The sequence below is a fragment of the Chiloscyllium plagiosum genome, unplaced genomic scaffold (assembly GCF_037043375.1).
Source record: "Chiloscyllium plagiosum isolate Xiang-an unplaced genomic scaffold, Cpla_swu_hap1 HiC_scaffold_16, whole genome shotgun sequence".
Taxonomy (NCBI): Eukaryota; Metazoa; Chordata; class Chondrichthyes; order Orectolobiformes; family Hemiscylliidae; genus Chiloscyllium; species Chiloscyllium plagiosum.
Genome location: NW_028270154.1, coordinates 12,474,896 through 12,495,699, shown reverse-complemented (window position 1 = coordinate 12,495,699; position 20,804 = coordinate 12,474,896). Strand labels below are relative to the sequence as shown.

General features: G+C 43.9%; 1 protein-coding gene and 1 long non-coding RNA gene across 3 annotated transcripts in view; one reads left to right on the top strand and one right to left on the bottom strand.

Annotated features, from left to right (window-relative positions):
* Nucleotides 1–20,804, bottom strand: part of LOC148147480 (uncharacterized) — a 114,438-nt gene that overhangs the window by 44,918 nt on the left and 48,716 nt on the right. The window lies entirely within an intron of this gene.
* Nucleotides 1–20,804, top strand: part of cdx1b (caudal type homeobox 1 b) — a 52,169-nt gene that overhangs the window by 12,630 nt on the left and 18,735 nt on the right. The window lies entirely within an intron of this gene.

The window sequence follows — 20,804 nt, the reverse complement described above, 5'->3', positions numbered from 1 at the left end:
AGGGACCGAATTACCTCTTTCTGTATTGTGACAAACCTATGATTCTGTAGGGTCTGATATTGTGATCCTGATGTCCAAGTAATATGCTAACAGGTCCATGTTGATAGGGGGGTGGAGAGGGATAGTGATGGAGATGGAACTCCCTGCAGTGTTTGAACACAACTGCATTGTAATCTTTGACAACAAGAAAGTCAATGCACTTAAAATGTGGAGGTGGAGATGTAAACTGGGGTAACATTGAATAACAGGAGAGGCTGTTCTCTAGCTGTTGAGTCAGTTTGGGTTTTAGATTCAATGGAGCTTCATTGCAGGCTGTCCCTGTCCTTTGATCTGCCTCTGCAGAGCTTTCTGTTTCTCTTGGTGCTTGTCAAACACTGTTTTTACATTTCTGTCCCCTCCCTGCAAATGCACATCAAAGGAGTTTTCTTGTTCAAAAAATAGAGGCACAATAAGTACCATCTGCTCTTGTTTTCTTAAAATTGTCTTCTATTTAGCAATGGAAGGTCAGGGGTCAAAGTTCATCCCCTCAGTCCTGTCACACCTTCTATGCGTGTTTCCGTGTGAGTATGCACGCATACTTTGTGCCTGTGTGAGAATGTCTATCTGTGTGTGTGACTGTGAGTGCACTTGGTGTGTGTGTATATTTTCTGAATATTTGAGTGACTCTCTGTGGTTTTATGGGAGTATGAGTTTATGTTTATGTGCGGGCACATATCCTGCAGTTATTCCAATACACACCAGTTAATCCTTATGTTAAATACTCTCTCTTTGAATAGCCACATTTGGCTACATGCAATAAAGACAAGGTAGACCTGGGGATGAAATACCACCCAGTGCCTGTTATAATGAGACTCAAGCACCATGGACTCTGAGCCTCAAACAGGATGGAGACTAATAGTTTTAATTTATTGGATCTATCTTGTATTTGATGTTGGCAACAGATTTTATTGCCCTGATTTTATTGCCTCTTGCTCTGTTGAACTTTCATCTCTTGTCTAAGTTATATGACTCTCTGCTACACACCGTCCCTTCTCAAAGCAACCTGTGTCTCCATCGAGTCTTACTTACCTCCTTTTCTAACTCGCAGGAACTCTCCAATGCCCCCTCATTATTGTCCCTCTGGGGTTTATACCCATTGGGTAAATTTTAATAGTTTTAGATTAGATTAGATTAGATTACAGTGTGGAAACAGGCCCTTCGGCCCAACAAGTCCACACCGACCCGCCGAAGCGAAACCCACCCATACCCCTACATTTACCCATTACCTAACACTACGGGCAATTTAGTATGGCCAATTCACCTTCCTCCCACAGTCCAAAGATGTGCAGGGTCAGGTGACTTTCCAACCTCTTATCCTCTCCATCATCAAGACTGCCTTTTTCAGAAATTGCTGGAAAAACTCAGCTTGTAATGTTATCAACTCCTGCCTCAGCTCATCTGCTGCTAAACCCCTGATCAATGTCTTTTGTTTCCTGTCATCTCAACTTTTCCAATCTTCTCCTGAATGAGTCCCATCTTCTATCACTGCCCCCAAATATGAGCTTGTCCAAACCTCTGCTGACCCCTTCCTAATGGCTACTAAGTCCCACTCAGCCAAGACCCCCACCTCTCCAAACCCCCATCTCTCCACCCCCCCCCAAACACCCCCCCACCCTCCCCCCCATCTCTCACTACTCACCAGCCTTAGAACTCACTGGCCTACTTTAGCTGGTCTAGCAAGGTCTCAATGTTAAAGTTCTCAGCCTGGTGTACAAGTTCCTCCTTAACCTTTGCTCTTACCTATTCCTGGTACCTCCTTCAATGCTGCAAACCTCCGAGCTCCCTACATTCCCAGATTTCCATCCTTTCACTACTCAGGCCCTCAGGTGCCCGGACACTCATTAATGCAAATCCCTCTCCTAATTTCCCTTAGGGAAGGAAGACTGTTTCATTACCCAAGATTAGAGTGGTGCTGGAAAAGCACAGCATTCCTGATGAAGAGCTTTTGCCCGAAATGTCAATTTTCCTGCTCCTCGGATGCTGCCTGACCTGCTGTGCTTTTCCAGCACCACTCTGATCTTGACTCTGATCTCCAGCATCTGCAGTACCCACTTTCGCCCTGTTTCATTACTCAGTCAGAGTATATTGGTGACTTTAGTGCACACAGACTCTTATCTGCCTGGTTTTTTTTCCTTGCAACATACTTTCTTAATGCGCTTTAATAAATTACACAGAAACTTTTGAAATGGACCAAACTAGGGGTCCAGCAATCATTCATTTGGATCAAACTGCTGAGAGAAGATGTGCTACCATTATCTCAGAGCAAAATGAGCCCAGCCTTGAGAATGACAATAAAACTTGCTGTGAAACTGCAGGTTTGAGTTTAGCCTGACACTAATAAATTAATTTATCGTGCCTTCTCCTCAAACTTTCCAAACTTGACAGTGTTGTGCAAAGGGAAGGGAGTATTGAAGTGGGGAGGATTGGCTAAAACTGTACAAGGCACTAATCAGACCACAGCTGGAATACTGTGAACAGTCTTGGCCCCCTTTTCCAAGGAAAGGTCATAGAATCCCTTCATTGCGGAAACAGGCCATTCGGCCCAACAAGTCCACACCAACCCTCCAAAGAGTAGCCCCCCCTGCCCCCCCCCCGCCCCCCCCAGATCCATTCCCCTACCCTATAACTCTACATTTGCCCCTGACTATTCACCAAACCCACACATCCCTGAACACTCTGGGCAACTTAGCATGGCTAATCCACCTAACCTACACATCTTTGAATTGTGGGAGGAAACCTGAGCACCCGGAGGAAACTCACACAGACACGGGGAGAACGTGCAAACTCCATACAGACAGTCGCCTGAGAGTGCAATCGAACCTGGGTCCTTGGTGCTGTGAGGCAGCAGTGCCAACCACTGAGCCACTGTGCTGCCCAACTGACCCATAGTGTAGCCATAATATAGGCATTGGAGGCAGTCCGGAAAATGTTCACTTGGTTGATCCCACATGTGGAGAGATTTTGTTAGGCGGAGGGATTGAATGGGTTGCGTCTGTACTCATTCGAGTTTAGGACAGTGAAGGGTGGTGAACCTGTGGAAGCCTTTACTGCTGAGGACTGTCGAGGCTGGATTGTTAAGAAAGGCTGAGATAATCAGAGTTTAATTAGTAAGAGAATCAGAAGGAGCAGCAAAGTGTTGAGAATTATCAGATCAGTCACGCTGTAACTTAATAGGAGAATGACTTATTGGGCCAAATGTTGAACCTGTAAAATATGCTAGTTTGTCCTCATTTGGAATATTGTGTCCAGTTCTGTGGTCACACTTTACAAAAGGGATGAAGGCATTACAGAGTTCGTGGAAAATATTCATGAGGGTGGTTCTAAGAATGAGTTATGAGTTATCAGTTATGAAGATAACTTTGAGAAATTGGGACTCTTTTCTGCTTAAAAAAATTGGAGAGGAGGCTTAAGAGGTAATCAAAATCATTAGAGGTCAGGACAGAGTAAGTGGGGAGCTAGTGCTTCCAATTAAACCTGTTGGTCTATAACCTGTGTGTTGTGTGATTTTTAGCTTTGTCCACCCCAGTTCAACACCGGCATCTCCAAATAAAGACAGGTGATGTTTACTGAATGTTAGTGCCTTCTTTGTTATTTGAAAGATGTCCTTATCCATCTAGTTACATAGAGACAAGTTGGAGACCAGGTAAGAGTAAGGGCTGGTGTCTCATGAAAGGATCAATAACATAAAAGCACAGGTTTAAAGCAAATGGCAAAGCCCACATGTAAAATAAGCAGCGAGTGGTTAGGGTGTAGTAAGTGCTGCCTGAGAGGTTACCAAGAGAGCTGTGTTATCCGAAAGGGAAGAAAGTACAGAGTGCAGAGAGGAGGCGGGGGAATGGCACTAGGTGTCATTTAGAGAGCCAGGAGAAACACGATGGGCCGAATAAACTCCTTGTGGATTGGCACAATTCTGTGATTCTGAAAATTTTATAACAGTGACTACACCAGAATGAAACAGTTTGGGATGTCTTGATTTTGTGAAAGTCAGTTTGTAAATGCTTTCTTTCACTGACAATGTCCATTCTAAGTTCATGTGTGTGTCTGTGTCTCACACACACACACTCCTGCAGACCCATACACTCATGTAGACTCTTTCTCATACACAAGCTCTCTCTCATACACTCACACATACACTCCCACACTCACACTCACACACGCACCCTCTCACAGATTATACCCCTTTACACACCCACACACATATACACACAGTCTCTTACGGACCCTCATAACCCCCAAACCCACACATGCACACACCCACATGCACGCACACACATACACATTTGTGGGTGAATTTGTACTTGCAGAATTATATTTTACTTTGCTCAAAACTGCATGAATTCATGTAAGATTCTGTAAATCTGTGTTTTAGATTAGAATCGGTCTGAACATTGTGGCAAAGACAGCCTCACACAGGGCACCTCACACTTTCAATGCATTATCTGGGCCAACATGACACCAATTCTTAAAGTTCACTTGAGAATGTAATTTTAAGAAAGTTGTGTGATTTACATATGAAAGAACTGAAACCAACATGGTCATTCTAAAAGATGAGACTTAACAAACAATCCAGGTCCTTTTCAATATATAATTTCAGTTACATCACAGTGTAGACTTTTGCTATCAATTCTGTGTCTTATGATCTTATACACCACAACCGCCTGATGAAGGAGCAGCGCTCCGAAAGCTAGTGCTTCCAATTAAACCTGTTGGTCTATAACCTGTGTGTTGCGGTGGTGTAGGCGCACTTCTTGTGGTGGCAGGGGAAGATGCCGGGAGTGGGGTGTGGGCTGGTGTGGGCATGGCCCCCTTCCCATTTATTTCTCAGGCCCTCGGAACTCCCTTGTCACATCCACACACCCCTCCAGCACACACCCCATTCCCGGCATCTTCCCCTCCCACACAAGAAGTGCAAAACTTGCAGCCACACCTCCCCCCTCACCTCCATCCAAGGCCCCAAAGGATTCTTCCACATTCGACAGATATTTACTTGTAACTCTACAAATGTCATCTCCTGTATCCATTGTACCCGATGTGGTCTCCTCTACATCAGGGAGACAGGATGCCAACTTGCGGATTGTTTCAGAGAACATCTCTGGGACACCAGCACCAACCGACCCCACTGCACCTGTGGCTGAACACTTCAATCTCCTCTCCCACTCCACCAAGGACATGCAGATCCTGGGCCTCCTCCATTGTCAAACCCTAACCACCCAACACCGGGAGGAAGAACGCCTCATCTTCCGCCTCGGGACCCTGCAACCCCAGGGGATTAATGTGGATTTCACAAGTTTCCTCATTTCCCCTCCTCCAACCTCCTCTTGACTTATCCATCACCTTTCCCATCTATCTGCTCCATCCTCCTCTCCAATCTATCACCTTCACTCCCACTTTCATCTACCTATTGCATTCTCAGCTACCTTTCCCCCAGCCCCAGCTCTCTCTCATTTATCTCTCAGGCCTCATTCCCGATGAATGGCTTATGCCCGAAACATCGATCTCCAGCATCTGTAGTCCTCACTTTCTCCTTGTCAGAGTCACCATGTCAGGATCAGGGTGGCAGAGTCACAGGGTCAGGGTATCAGAGACAGGGTGTCAGGGTCACACTGTCAAAGTCAGGGTATCAGAGATAGGGTGTCAGGGTCACACTGTCAAGGTCAGGGTGTCAGAGACAGGGTGGCAGGGTCACAGGGTCAAGGTCAGGGTGTCAGAGACAGGGTGTCAGGGTCACAGTGTCAGGGTCACAGTGTCAAGGTCAGGGTGTCAGAGTCAGTGTGTCAGGGTCACAGTGTCAAGGTCAGGGTGTCAGAGACAGGGTGTCAGGGTCACAGTGTCAGGATCAGGGTGTTACGGTCATAGTGTCAGAGTCACAGTGTCAAGGTCAGGGTGTCAGAGTCAGTGTGTCAGGGTCACAGTGTCAAGGTCAGGGTGTCAGAGACAGGGTGTCAGGGTCACAGTGTCAGAATCAGGGTGTTACGGTCATAGTGTCAGGGTCACAGTGAAAAAGTCATGGTGTCAGGATCAGGGTGTGAGGGTAGCAGTGTCAGGGTCAAGGTGTGAGGGTCATGGTGTCAGGGTCACAGTGTTGGGGTCATAGTGTCAGGGTCAGTGTGTCAGGGGCATAGTGTCAGGGTTAGGGTGTGAGGGTCATGGTGTCAGGATCAGTGTGTCAGGGTCACAATGTCAGGGTCAGGGTGTAAGGGTCCCTGTGCTGGGGTCAGTGTGTCAGGGTCACAGTGTCAGGGTCAGGGTTTCAGGGTCAGGGTGCTGGGGTCATGTTGTCAGGGCAGTGTGTAAAGTAAATATGGCCCCCTCAGTCTGATTGATTCAAACATTGATGAGCTGTACAATGGTTGAGGAAAATACCTTTTGAATGTCACCTACTGAATTAATAGTAACACAAATTGTAGCAGGGGATATTACAGTTCAATGACTATTAAATCATGTTATAACACGTTACTTTAGAATGTGTGAACGGGAAGTGTAAGCACATTCCAGAAGAATTACCAAAAAGCAATTGGATATTGAACAGTCTGAACTTCCCTGAGCATTCCTCTGCACACAGTCTCAGGTTTGTTGCCTGTGTACCTCAGCTTTTTTCATATCACTTCTGAATTCGATAAAACTTGCAGCACGGAAACATTCAATACAACTGTGTGGTGTTAATACTCCTTCCACCTTCTTCACTTCTTGGAGGTTGGTTTGATCAGTTGACTGGATGGTTAGTTTGAGACGCAGAGGGATGTCTACAGTATGGGTCACCGTGAAAGCCCCACCTTCTCAAGCTTACACTTTGCCTGAGGTAGGCTGACCCTCAGGTTAAAGCACCAGCCAATCTGCTCTCTCTAATGAGAGATCAGGCCCTATAGTCCTCTGGGATTTCCAATGTGATTTGGACAAGTTGCATTGGTAGACAAATGCATGGCAGATGAAGTATAATATAGATAAATGTGAGGTTGTCCAACTTGGTAGCAAAAATAGGAAAGCAGATTATTGTCTGAATGGTGATAGATTGGGAAAGGGGATACCTTTGTGCATCTTTGTACACCAGTTGCTGAAGGAAAGCAGGCAGGGGAAGTGGGCAGTGGGCAGTGATGATGAAAGTAAATGGTATGTTGGCTTTCATAGTGAGTGGATTTGAGTACAGGAGAAGAGATGTCTTGCTACAATTGTACAAGGTCTTGGTGAGACCACACCTGGAGTACTGTGTGCAGGTTTGGTCTTCTTATCTGAGGAAGGATGTTCTGACTTTACAGGGAGTGCAATGAAAATTTATCAGACTGACTCCTGAGATGGCAGACTGATGTATGAGGTCGACTGTAAATTTTTGCTATAAATTCTGTGTGTTAGGATTGAGCCCTCCACTACCATCTGAAGAAGGAGCGTCGCTCCGAAAGCTAGTGTGCTTCCAATTAAACCTGTTGGACTATAACCTGGTGTTGTGTGATTTTTAACTGATGTATGAGGAAAGACTAGATCTTAGGAATGCATTCACTGGAGTTTAGAAGAAAGAGGAGGCATCTCATAGAGACCTATACAGTTCGAATGGCACTAGGCAGGGAATCATTCCGATGATGGGGGAGTCCAGAAACAGAGGGTTACAGTCTAACGATACAGAATAGGCCACTTAGGATTGAGATGAGGAGAAACGTCTTCTCCCAGAGAGTGGTGAGCCTGTGGAATTTTCTGTCACAGGAAGTGGTTGAGGTCAAAAGAGTGAATATTTTCAAGAAAACGTTAGAGCTACTTTTAGTACTAAAGAAAACAAAGGGTATGGGGTCAGGGATTGAGTTAGATGATCAGATATGATCATACTGAATGACAGAACAGTTTCAAAGGGCCGAATGGCTTACTCTTGCTGCCATATTCAATGTTTCTATGCTCCCTTGAGTCTTTTCTTCATGTAAGTCAGGTGTGGCAGTATATCTAAGTTCTTGTATCGTAGGTCAAAACTGGAAAATGGAAACAGCTTCTTTATATTTAACCTAATGAACCCTTGAAGGTCTCTATCTGGTTCCCTGAGCTTTCTCTCCCCTTTGTGATCACTGTTACTGCAGGAATTGGGACAATACTGGATGGAAATTGTCTTGGTGCTATCCTAGTTTGTGCTAGATTTAGGAGGTATTGGCAACAGGAGATGGACCAGTAACAAGGTTATGCTAACTAGATAGGGTGCATATATTTACCAGTTTGGTTAAGGTTTGTTAGTGATTCATTAGGACGTGGAATTGTGACTAATGATTGCATGTTCACAGGTTATTTTACACATCATAAAAAGGTAAGTGGAGTAACCTCCAATGCATGCGCTTTGCACTTCAACAATGGATATTATTTAGAAAGACATCTTGAGACTGAAAGTAACTTTAACCCAGAAAATCTCAAGTGTATTTAGTTTTATGGCTGGCTATTTTGTGTTTCTGGTGCAAGATAAAATGATTTATCACTATCGTGTCTGCCAAGGGGGTCAAGAGTCCGGGCTAAGGAGAAGTCACATGATGATGTCATTGTAATGACCTTTCCCCTCTAATTATCTCTCCACCGGAGGTAACATAGAGTTGAAACTGCTGATAGAATTGCTGTAGAGCTCTTATGTATCACAGATGGACAATCCAGAAATTGGTGACAAATTGCTCTGTTGTTGAGTGCTGGAGTCTTTATATAGGAATTGATTAATGTCACCATCTCAGTTATACTCTCTTCCATTGGTCAGAAAATATAAAAGTCTGAATGCACGCATGAATAGATTCAAGAACAGCTTCTTCCCCACTATTTGGAGAAGCCGGTGTTGGACTGGGGTGGACAAAGTTAAAAATCACACAACACCAGGTTATAGTCCAACAGGTTTAATTAGAAGCACTAGCTTTCAGAGCACTGATGATGATGAAGGATGATGCACAGTGCTCCAAAAACTAGTGCTTCTAATTAAACCTGTTGGATTATAACCTGATGTTGTGTGATTTTTAACTTTCTTCCCAACTATTATCAGACTTTTGAACAGACCCCTCAAATGTTAATTCTTATCTGTCTCTGCACCTTCTCTGTGGCTGTAACACTGTAATCTGTACTCTGTTCTGCTACCCTAATGCACTTTATATGGTACAATCTGCCTGCACAGCATACAAAACATCATTTTTCACTACATCTTGGTACACGTGACAACAATCAATCAATCAATCAATCAATCGAATTCAGGAGACTGAACAGGCCAATTCTCCACCTACAGATTCTGGGCACAATACAGGCTGTCTCATGATGTAGTGGGTTTGCTTTGGAACACGGGTACATTTAGTCCATAAGTCTGTCCCATGTGATGGTATTATGGCTTTAAGAGGTATATTTTGCCCTGTTTTTTGTTATGAAGAGAGATTGAGACAGAGGTATGGAGTGGTCTACTCGAATCTAATAAACAGATTGACAGGCCTTTTTTTTAAAGTTGGAACAATAGAAGCAGGGTGGGATCAATTTCTCACAGAAGCAGGATCTTTAGTTTTAGCTTTCAGTAGCTGTTGGGGATGTGGAAGCTGCTACAGCTATCTCTCTCTTTGCAACAGCTAAAAGCTGGGGTTCTCATGGTTCTGAAGAGAGGTCACTGGGTCTGAAACGTTAATTCTGATTTCTTGTAACAAATGCTGTCAGAGCTGCTGAGTTTTTCCAGCAATTTCTGCTAATATCTATCACTCAGCTATCACTAAAACAGCTTTGACAATATCAGAATGCAGTGAAGTATCTTTGAAATGTAGCCATGACTGAAAATTTGATCAAGTAGCACCCAATCTATGCACAGCAAGCTCCCACACATAGCACTGAGGTAATGACCAGATTATCTGTTTTAGTGATGTTGGTGAAATGGATCAATTCCTGCTCCAGAACAGAGGTGTCGCACACCCCATTCCCTATACAGTTCTTCAATTTAGCACTGCAGGATTATTTATTTTCTTGACACACAACACAGTGCCAGAACTTACCATCTCATCCAAAGGATAAAATCTCCTACATTGTAAAGAAAGCTTTACTCTGTACCTAACCCTGAGAGGCATAAAGATTTCTCTAAACCGTCTCCACCAAATGCTTCCAGGACAGGGATAGCTCAGGGTCAGATATAGAGTAAAGCTCTCTCTACACTGAGGGTGATTTTATCCTTTGAATGAGATGAGAACTTCTGGCCCTGTGTTCTGTACTAGTTTCAGCAGAGAGGTTTTCCATAATGCACATTCATGGTGTTAAATGTCCCGCAGAGGTAGGGCAACTATCCAGGTTAGCAGAGAAAAGTTTTTCTGCCAAGGAAAATCAAGGACTAAAAGGTCCTTCAGATGAGGTACTGGATCAATAACAATATCTATGTGTGGAGACGAGGAATTGTATTCTGGCTTTTGGAGGCAACAGATGAATCTGTACCAACTCTCTAAAGCCTAGTAATTATGTCTGACTAAATGTAGGAGTACTTATTGTTATCACACAATGAACCTTTTTTGTTATCTAAGACCATCGTAGATGCACGATGGTGGTCTGTCAGTAATCACTAGGTAGGTCAAAACTGTAGCAAGGCCAAAGGAGGATTGGTGGCAGCAAACAACTTTAAACAATCTTTACCCACTACCGCATACTGACAGAGGTGGCAACTAGCACAATATAAAGGGAAAATACCAGATAATACCTAAACGCGTACAGTTCCTGACCTGGGAGTGTTTTGGTGGGGACAGTATAGAGGGAACTTTACTCTGTATCTGATCCCATGTCATACCTGTCCTGGGACTGTTAGATGGGGAGTGTGTAGAGAAAGCTTTACTCTGTATCTAATTCCGTTCTGTACCTGTCCTGGGAGTGTTAGATGGGGACTGTGTAGAGAAAGCTTTAGGCAGCATCCGAGGACAGGCAAAATCGACGTTTCGGGCAAAAGCCCTTCATCAGGAAACTGATGAAGGGCTTTTGCCCGAAACGTCGATTTTGCCTGTCCTCGAATGCTGCCTGAATTGCTGTGCTCTTCCAGCACCACTGATCCAGAATCTGGTTTCCAGCATCTGCAGTCATTGTTTTTACCTAGAGAAAGCTTTACTCTATCTAATTCTGTGCTGTACCTGTCCTGGGAGTGTTTGATGGGATTTGATACTTTGTATTGCAATCATACTTTAATGTCCTGATGAAGAGTTATCGATCATGTTAACTCTGTTCCTCTCCACAGATGCTGCCTGACCTTTTGACTTGCCCCATAGTTTGCTGTTTTCATTTTAGAATTCCAACCTCAGTAATATTTCATTTTTGTTCTGTGCAGGATGTGCTGATTTTAATATTATGGTTTCTGTCCTAGACTCCCATGCTAGCAGACATGAAGTTTCTCTTTGTTCACCCCTTCCAAAACTCTGAAAAAACATTAATGAAGTTACCCCTTAACCTTCGATATTAAATACAGACTTAGGCAACTCAATCCCACCCCCTAATCTAATCCTTGGTAACAAAAAAAAACATTCCTTTAGTAACATTATTGGCAATCTATGATGCAGGCTTTCCAAAAGTCACATCCCCGGAAGCTTTTGGAAAGGGTACTAGAAGAGAGCACTGTCACTGCTTATTTTCACCTCTTTAAGGGATGTGACCTCTGACTGGAAAAGTTAGCAGTATGCTCTGATCACTGGTTTTGGAGTTAATGCCATTGTTGGAGTTGGACATTGTTTTGAAGCAGGGGCCATAAGAGATTGGCACATCCTCATATACCCGTTTCTACCCCTTGTGTCAGCAAAGGGTTAAATCCCATCACCTTCCTCATTGCAAGAACTCTTTCTCCATGACTCTGATTTGGAGATGCTAGTGTTGGGCTGGGGTGTACAAAGTTAAAAATCACACAACACCAGGTTATCGTCCAACAGGTTTAATTGGAAGCACTAGTTTTCGGAGTGTAACTCCTTCATCAGACAACCACTGATGAAGGAGCGCTGCTCCGAAAGCTAGTGCATCCAATTAAATCTGTTGGACTATAACCTGGTGCTGTGTGATTTTTAACTTGATCCATGACTCTGTGTGGAGATCTTGGAGCAACATCTTTTTTTACTCATTTGTGGGACATAGGTGTCGCTGGCTGGGCCCAGCATTTATTGCCTGACCCCATTTGCCCTTGGGAAGGTGGTGGAGAGCTGCCTTCTTGAACTGCTGCAGTCCATGTACTGTCGCTTGACAGACAACATCATTAGGGGGGCCCAGAAAGTCCACCTGTTTTTGTTCCTTTTCTCCTTTCTAGCAGTTGATAGAACTGAGGAGCGTCTAGGCCATTTCAGAGTCAACCATGTGGCTGTGAGTCTGGTTTCACAAGTAGCTAAGACCAGGTAAGGGCAGCTGTTTCCTTTCCAACAGGACATAAATGAACCAGATGGATTTTTCCAACAATTGACAATGGATACATGGTCATCATCAATTCCAGACTTATATCAAATTTCAGATCAAATTTCACCATCTGCATTGGTGAGATTTGAATGCAGGTCCCCAGAACATCACCTAGGTTAATAGTTCAGAGATAATACCACTAGGCCATTGCTTCCCTACCACTACAACAAGAACTTGCATTTAGATCATCCCTTAACCTAGTAAAAGGGGTGACATGGTGGCTCAGTAGTTCACACTGCTGCCTCACAGCGCCAGGGACCTGGGTTCAATTCCAGCCTCAGGCGACTGTATGGAGTTCGCACATTCTCCCTGTGTCTATGTAGGTTTTCTCCGGGTGCTCCGGTTTCCTCCCATAATCCAAAGATGTGCAGGTTAGGTGAATTGGCCATCCTAAATTGCCCATAGTGTTCAGGGATGTGTAGGTTAGGTGCATTAGTCAGGGGTAAATGTAGGATAATAGGGTAGGGAAATGGGTCTGGATGGGTTACTCTTCAGAGGGTCAGTGTGGACTTGTTGAGCTGAAGAGGCTGGATTCCACACTGTAGGGATTCTATGATCTAAAAGATCACAAGGGGCTTCTCATGAGTATTATCAAATAAAATTGACAACCTCAACATGTGAGCAGATATTAGGATGGTTTGGTTAAAGAGATTGGCATTATCCATGTCCTGGGTAAACAGGAGCAAGAAGAGACTATTCAGTCCCTCAGGTGAGTTCAATACCATCTTATCTGCTCTGTATCTTAATGCCATCTACCCATCTTTGTTCTGTCACCCTCAATCCTCTTACTAATTTAAAATCTCTAAAATGCAGTATTAACATTTTCGATTGCCTTTTGTTAAGAGAGTTTGCAGACCTAATTATCCTACATGAAAGTTGTTGTTGTTCCTACCCTCAGGTGGTGGTTTACCTCAGAATGGATGGTGGAAATCTCTCCTTTTCTCTACCAGAGAAGGTCCTAAGTTTCTTCAGTTGGTCCCAAGGGACTTTTCACTTTCATCGGTCGAGGAATTTGGAGGTTTAGACTCCAGGCTGACAGGTGGACAGACTCTGGGTATTGAACTGTCAGTCTAAATTCTGGATTGGCGAATGTCTCTGAGAAGCATAGGTACAGAAGTAGGCCTTTTGGCCCCTCAAGCCTAGTCCATCAGACAGTTAGACCATGGTTGTTCTATATGCTCATTCCATCTGGCCATCACGATTGTATCTCTTGTTTCATATCGCAACAAAAGCTATCAATTTCAATTTTCATATTTTCACTTGACCCCGTCTCTTCTGTCCCAGCCTCATTAAGGGTGGAAAGTTCCAGATTTTCACTACATTTTGAGCAAAGAAAACCTACCAAAGGAGAGTGTTGATTTGGAGATGTCGGTGTTGGACTGGGGTGTACAAAGTTAAAAGTCACACAACACCAGGTTATAGTCCAACAGGTTTAATTGGAAGCGCTAGCTTTCTGAGCGCTGCTCCTTCATCAGGTGGTTGTGGAGGACACAATTGTAAGACACAGAATTTATAGCAAAAGTGATGTAACTGAAATTATACATTGAAAAATACCTTGATTGTTTGTTGAGTCTTTCATCTGTTCGAATACCATGAGGAGAGTGTGGTGGAAAGATGGGGAATTTTAAGGAGGCAACTCGAGGGCTCAAGATTCAGGCACCTGAAGGTATGAACACCATAGGTGTGGTGGAGTGATGACAAAGGGGCTTTGAGACCATAAGTGGAGGATTGCTGGGAGCTTGGAGAGTTATGGTTATGACTGAAGGGGGTTACAGAGGTAGAAAGGGGTGTGGGATTTGAGCACAAGGATGAGGATTTGCTCCTTTAGTTTCAGTAAGAACAGAGAAGATGGTAAAAGAGGGGGAGGTGTGGCATTATTGGTCAAGGACAGTATTACAGTTGTAGAAACGATGTTTGGGGACTCGTCAACTGAGGTAGTATGGGCTGAGGTTAGAAACAGGAAAGGAGAGGTCACCCTGTTGGGAGTTTTCCATCGGCCTCTGAATAGTTCTAGAGATGTAGAGGAAAGGATAGCAAAGATGATTCTCAATAGGAGTGAGAGTGACAGGGTAGTTGTCATGGGGGACTTCAACTTTCCAAATATTGACAATGAACACTATAGTACGAGTACTATAGATGGATGGGTCCATTTTTGTCCAGTGTGTGCAGGAGGGCTTCCTGACACTGTAGACAGGTCAACAAGGGGCGAAGCTACATTAGATTTATTACTGGGTCATGAGCCCGGCCAGGTGTCAGACTTGGAAGATGGTGAGCAGTTTGGTGATAGCGATCACAATTCTGTTATGTTTAATATAGTGATAGAAAGGGATAGGTGTATACCACTGGGCAAGAGTTACAGCTGGGGGAAAGGCAATTATGATGCGATTAGGCAAGATTTAGGAAGCATGGGATGGGGAAGGAAACTGCAGGGGATGGGCACATTAGAAATGTGGAGCTTATTCAAGGAAAAGCTCCTGAGTGTCCTAGATAAGTATATACCTGTCAGGCAGGGAGGAAGCTGTAGAGCACGGGAGCCGTGGTTTACGAAGGAAGTGGAATCTCTGGTCAAGAGGAAGAAGAAGGCTTATGTTAGGCTGAGATGTGAAGGCTCAGTTGGGGCGCTTGAGGGTTACAAGGTAGTCAGGAAAGACCTAAAGAGAGAGCTCAGAAGAGCCAGGAGGAGTCTTGAGAAGTTGTTGGCGGATAGGATCAGGGTAAACCCTAAGGCTTTCTATAGGTATTTAGGGAATAAAAGAATGATGAGAGTAAGATTAGGGCCAATCAAGGATAGTAGTGGGAAGTTGTGTGTGGAGTCAGAGGAGATAGGGGAAGCACTAAATGAATATTTTTTGACAGTATTCACTCTAGAAAATGACAATGTTGTCAAGGAGAATACTGAGATACAGGCTACTAGACTAGGTGGGATTGAGGTTCACAAGGGAGAGGTATTAGAAATCCTGCAGAGTGTGAAAATAGGTAAGTCCCCTGGGGCGGATGGGATTTATCCTAGGATCCTTGGGGAAGCCAGGGAAGAGATTGCCGAGCCTTTGGCATTGATCTTTAAATCGTCATTGTCTACAGGAATAGTGCCAGAAGACTGGAAGATAGCAAATATGGTTCCTCTGTTCAAGAAAGGGAGTAGAAACAATCCTGGTAGTTATAGACCAGTGAGCCTTACTTCAGTTGTTGGTAAAATGTTGGAAAAGGTTATGAGAGAGGGATTATAATCATCTAGAAAAGAATAATTTGATTAGGGATAGTCAGCACGGTTTTTGTGAAGGGTAGGTTGTGCCTCGCAAACCTTATTGAGTTCTTTGAGAAGGTGACCAAACAGGTAGATGAGAGTAGACCGGTTGATGTGGTGTATATAGATTTCAGCAAGGCGTTCAATAAGGTTCCCCACAGTAGGCTATTGTACAAAATGCGGAGGAATGGGATTGTGGGAGATATAGCAGTTTGAATCAGTAATTGGCTTGCTGAAAGAAGACGGAGGGTGGTGGTTGATGGGAAATGTTCATCCTGGAGTCCAGTTACTAGTGGTGTACCGCAAGGGTCGGTGTTGAGTCCACTGCTGTTTGTCATTTTTATAAACAACCTGGATGAGGGCGTAGAAGGGTGGGTTAGTAAATTTGCAGACGATACTAAGGTCGGTGGAATTGTGGATAATGACGAAGGATGTAGCAGGTTACAGAGAGACATAGATAAGTTGCAGAGCTGGGCTGAGGGGTGGCAAATGGAGTTTAATGCGGACAAGTGTGAGGTGAGTCACTTTGGTCAGAGTAACCGGAATGCAAAGTACTGGGCTAATGGTAGTGTAGATGAGCAGAGAGATCTCTGTGTCCAGGTACACAGATCCTTGAAAGTTGCCACAGGGTTGTTAAGAAGGCATACAGTGTTTTAGCTTTTATTAATAGAGGGATCGAGTTCCAGAATCATGAGGTTATGCTACAGCTGTACAAGACTCTGGTGCGGCCGCACTTGGAGTATTGTGTACAGTTCTGGTCACCGCATTATAAGAAGGATGTGGAAGCTTTGGAAATGGTGCAGAGGAGATTTACTCGGATGTTGCCTGGTATGGAGGGAAGGTCTTATGAGGAAAGGCTGAGGGACTTGAGGCTGTTTTCGTTGGAGAGCAGAAGGTTGAGAGGTGACTTAATAGAGAGACATATAAGATAATCAGAGGGTTAGATAGGGTGGACAGGGAGAGCCTTTTTCCAAGTATGGTGACGGCGAGCACGAGGGGACATAGCTTTAAATTGAGGGGTGATAGATATAGGACAGATGTCAGAGGTAGTTTCTTTACTCAGAGAGTAGTAAGGATATGGAATGCTTTGCCTGCAACAGTAGTAAATTCGCCAACTTTAAGTCGTCATTGGACAAGCATATGGACATACATGGAATAGTGTAGGTTAGATGGGCTTCAGATTGGTATGACAGGTCGGCGCAACATCGAGGGCCGAAGGGCCTATACTGCGCTGTAATGTTCTATGTTCTTTAACCCCATCTGCATTAAGCCCACACGGTGTATTGGACATCCGGTGGGGGGGTGGAGTGAAATATAAATACATACGTATAAGTTGGTGATCAGGGTATCTTGGACACAGTACAATTAGCAACTGTGAGCAAATGGATTGGATCCGACGCAAACTTCACCATGAGTCATCTCTGTAAATCATTCACGAGAATCATACCAAGTGGAATAGGCGCCAGCGAGGATTATAATTCTTGGAAACAGCAGAATGTGGAGGACAATATATGTCTAGCATTGATGAAAATAGTCAATTTATCCTCAGTCAGTATACAGATCTATCAGCTTCTAAATTGCCAGCTGTAGCTCATTGACTGGCACTCTCAACCGCACAACACGCAATGCAGACTGATAGTCAGTATGAAAGCAAGGGAGTGCTGTGCTGTCAGAGATGGCATCTTTCTGAATGAAATATTAAACTGACACCCTGCTTTTGTCCTCACAGGTGCCATAAACTGTCATTATTCAGCAGGACTGTCCATCTCTGCCTGCGACAATATTCCTCAACCAACATCATTAAAACTAGCTTAGTCATGATGACATTATTGTCTGTGGGATCATGTTTTGTTTACAATGCCCACCACAATTATACCAGAAATAATAAGGCACAAGTCAAAAGTGTGATGGAATACTCCCCTCTTGCCTGGATGCTGCAACTCCAATAACATCCAAGAGGCTTGACACCATGCAGAACAAACTAATCTGTTTGATTGGTACCACATCCATGACCTTCACCATTCACTCCTCCACCATCAATGTATAGTAGCAGCAGTGTATACCATCTACAGGATGCATTGCAGTAACTCATGAAGGTTGTTTGGTCAACAGCTACCAAACCTGCAACCTCCACCACTAAAAAGGACAAGGGCAGCAGATACATGGGAACACTGCCACATGCAAGGTGCCCCAGAAGTCACTCACCATCCTGACTTCAAAATATAACACTATCCTTCACTGTCATTGAATCAAGATCCTGGAGTTCTCTCTCCAACACCACATGGCCTGCAGTGGTTCGAGAAGGAATCTTCTTAAGACTGATTCCTGAGCTGGCAGGACTGACATATGAAGCAAGATTGGATCGGTTAGGATTGTAGTGACTGGAATTTAGAAAAATGAACAGGGATAACATAGAAACCTATAACATCCAACAGGACTAGACAGGGTAAATGGAGAAAGAATGTTCCCAATAAGTGAGGAGTCCACATCAGGGGTCACAGCCTAATGGTATGGGGTATGCCATTTAAGACAGAGACAGGGAGAAGTGTTTTTACCCAGAGGACAGTGAGCCTGTGGAATCCTCCGCTACAGGAAGAGTTTGAGGTCAAACCATTGCATGTTTTCAAGAAGAAGTCAAATATAGTTCTTGGGTCTAAAGGGGTCAAGGGTATGAGGAGAAAGTAGGAATAGGGGGCTGAGCTGGATAATCAACCATGACCATATTGAATGGCAGAACAGACTCGAAGGGCCGAATGGCCTACTCCTGCTCCTATTTTCTATGTTTCTATGCTTCTGTGTTAAGGGAATTAGGGATGGGCAATAAATGCTGGCGTTGCCCAGTGACGTCCACATCCAACAAATGAATAAAATAATACTACACTTCACAGTTTTATTGATTGTAAAGCACCACATCTTCCTTACAGATAATTGGACCTGGAGGAACTGATTATTGCAGTTTCATCAGGATGATACTGGGGCTAGGAGGTTTAGTTATGGGGACAGAGTGCACAGACCAGGTTTGTGGTCCCTTGAACATGATATGATTAAAGGAGTTGATCAAGATGGATGAGGCAAAATTAATTTTTCTTGTAGGGAATTCAAGAAAAAGGGTCTTAAAGTTAGAGCCAGGCTGCAATGTTAGGAAGTTACACAAAAGGGTGTGAAAATCTGGAACTCCTCCCCTTTAGAAGGTTGGTGCATCAATTGACATTGTCATAGAAAATGTCAGAACTACGACTGATACATTTCCAGTTTCTGACAAAAGGTCATAGCCTGAAATGTTCGGTCTGTTTCTCTCATCTCAGCTAGCCCAGCTGAGTATATTTACTAGCACTTTCAGTTATTATTTAGATTTTTTAGTATTATTAATAGCATTTTTACAAAGCCAAGAGAACATTGGAGAAGCAGCAAATTGGTGGAGATAAGATAGAAAGCAGAGACGCCTTGGTCCAACTGAATGTTGGAACAGGCTTAAGGGGTGCTGAATGGCCTACTCCTGTTGCTCCAAAACTGCAGGATCACTCACAAATCCAGGTTTTGGACTATTAGTGTACAGTCAGCGAAGTGTTGGAACTGCCTTCTTAGACTAGGGTCAAAAGGTAACCTCAAACTCTCTCTTCAGATGGAAGTGAAAGGGTCTTTGGACCAACTGAAGAAACACAGGGAATTCTCTGGTTAGAAGAGGAGGAACTGCCATTCATCCATTCCAAGGTAAATGACCACATGAGGACAGGAACAACAAAATGTTGCATTTAAATAGTAGCTTACATGTTGGAGAATAAGGAGACATCTGAAAACTCTTTCCCAAAATAGGAGGTTGAGGAAACTGAAAATGCTGCAATTGTGATTGACTGATTTTCTTTTTTGAGTAAAGGCATTGAGTTGAATGCAACCAAAGCAGGTAAAAGGAGTTAACAAACTGAGCAGCCATGACCTAAGTGAATGATGGAACTTGGTCAAGAGATGAATGGCCTTCTCATATCCCTATCTTTTAGGATTATCAGATCAGCCATGATCTCACTGAATGCTGGCACAGATTCGATGGGCTGAATGGCCTATTTCAACTCCTATGTCTTATGGTTGAATACTGACACTGAACTAAAATGATATTAGGGAGGTCAACTAAAAACTTCATGCAAGAGATTGGTTTTAAGGAACTACTTAAACTCGGAGCTCCTGCCTCTGAGGTTTGGTCTGGCCATGATGTTGGACTTCTGGTTAGTATATCACCTGACCGGAGTGATAACCGATATTCATGAAGGTGAGTGTCAGTTACCAGAGTCCAGACCACAAGAAGGTAAAAAAATAATTTTCCAAAATTGTCCCCTCATCCTCTGAGAGTGTAGTGACTACAGTCAGGCAGAAGTGTCCAGTACAATGTCTTTGCCTATCATTGGTAGTTATCAGTAGCGGAGTACCCAATAGAGATGGATAGATGGGCGGTCATGGGTTCAGAGCTGGAAAATGGCATGGAGTGCCATCTTGGTGAAGCTATCACTATTGCAGCCAGAGAAGACAACTGGTCCATTGTCATACTAGTGTTGAGGTAGAAGGAGACCTGAAAGCAGGCAATGTATGGGAGAGGCCAGGCAGGAAATGGCCTCAGTTACTGACTGATGTGAGCACCCATCTTCCTCCCAGAAGAGCCAGCCCTTTCTGGAGAGAGGTTAAGGCCAACACTTCCTCATGCAACACGCGGTAAGAGTATGGAACTCTCTCCACAGAAGGTAATAGATACTAACTCAGCTCATACTTTTTTCGACAAGGACTAAAAAGGATTGGAGCCTAGGTGGGTAAATATCGATCTGCCATGTTCTTAGTGGATAGCAAACAGATTTGAATGGTGTAATGGCCTCCTCCTGTTCATTCAGCCCTTTGAGCCTGCTCTGCTGTTCAATTAGAACATAATGTGGAGGTAGCCTGAGGTCAGAAGTCAGATGACATCAGGTTATAGTCCATCATGTTTACTAAAAATCACAAAAGCTTGTGATTTTAAATAAACCCGTTGGACTATAAATCGGTGTCATCTGACTTCTGACCAATTAGATCACGGTCAATTATCCACTTCAATGCCTTTTATATATACTATCCCCCCACTGAAACATATAGAATAGGAGCAGGAGTAGGCCATTCAGCCCTTTGAGCCTGCCCC